The sequence below is a fragment of the Galeopterus variegatus genome, unplaced genomic scaffold (assembly GCF_000696425.1).
Source record: "Galeopterus variegatus unplaced genomic scaffold, G_variegatus-3.0.2 Scaffold5562, whole genome shotgun sequence".
Classification (NCBI taxonomy): domain Eukaryota; kingdom Metazoa; phylum Chordata; class Mammalia; order Dermoptera; family Cynocephalidae; genus Galeopterus; species Galeopterus variegatus.
This window is the reverse complement of record NW_007731673.1, coordinates 73333-74252: the sequence shown is the minus strand read 5'-3', so window position 1 is coordinate 74252 and position 920 is coordinate 73333.

Genomic DNA, 920 nt, shown 5'->3' with positions numbered 1-920 from the left:
CGCCTCCCCAACCTGGGAGCTTTTCCCCACAAAGACTGTCTAGACAATAATAGCTTACTCTCTTGACACCCTTTGTGGTGGTGTATGTTCTTACTCCAGGTGTGCTGTTACTGCGGATTCATTCCATTTGGTGGCCCCTTGGGGTTGCATGTCAGTGATATATGTTCCCATAGAAAGTCCAGTCATTTGTGCTCGCTTGTGGGTGTAAGTAATAGCAGCCCTTAGCCACAGAGTCTTTTTGTGGTTTATTCCTGCAGTGTTGTTTTAAACTGAAATAGAACTGCAGATATGTTGTTGGTTGATTGCAAAATGGCTCACTTTGTTTTGGAGGAACCCTGGTGGTTTGACAGCCAAGAGAAAGGCTGGATGTGAAACCAGCCTCTTGTGGAGATTAGAAATCTTATCTGCAATTTGACTGCAGCCTAAATGCGCATGCTGTCAGTCAGACACCAGAGGTTTGGATCAGAGGTCCTTTTGTGACCTTTTGTGGCTGTTCTTGATGTTAGAGATTCCATAGTTTCAAGATCTCTATGCTGGTTTGCTCGATGCCCATTTAAGCCTTCACTAAGGCTTGTGCCTTGTGCTGTGGATGGTAATGACCGCTCACCATGTAAACACTTACCTCAGTTCTCTGTCCAAGGCCGTACTCGCCCTGTGTGTAGTGCTTCACCGCAGGCAGCCAGGGGCGAGCTTCTCAAAGCAGTGTGAGACCTAAGTTATAGATGCTTTTCTTGTGTGTGAACAGGTGGTGTGCTGCAGATCTGCTGTGACTTCCTGGTGACTCTTATGAGTCCCTGCATGTAAATCTCAAAGCTGAGCCTGGCTCCTGGAGCCCAGACTGACGTTTATGGCACAAGCTCGTGAGTGTGTCTAACATGCATAGACTGTGTGCAGAACATGGTGCAGTGACTTTGGGATGA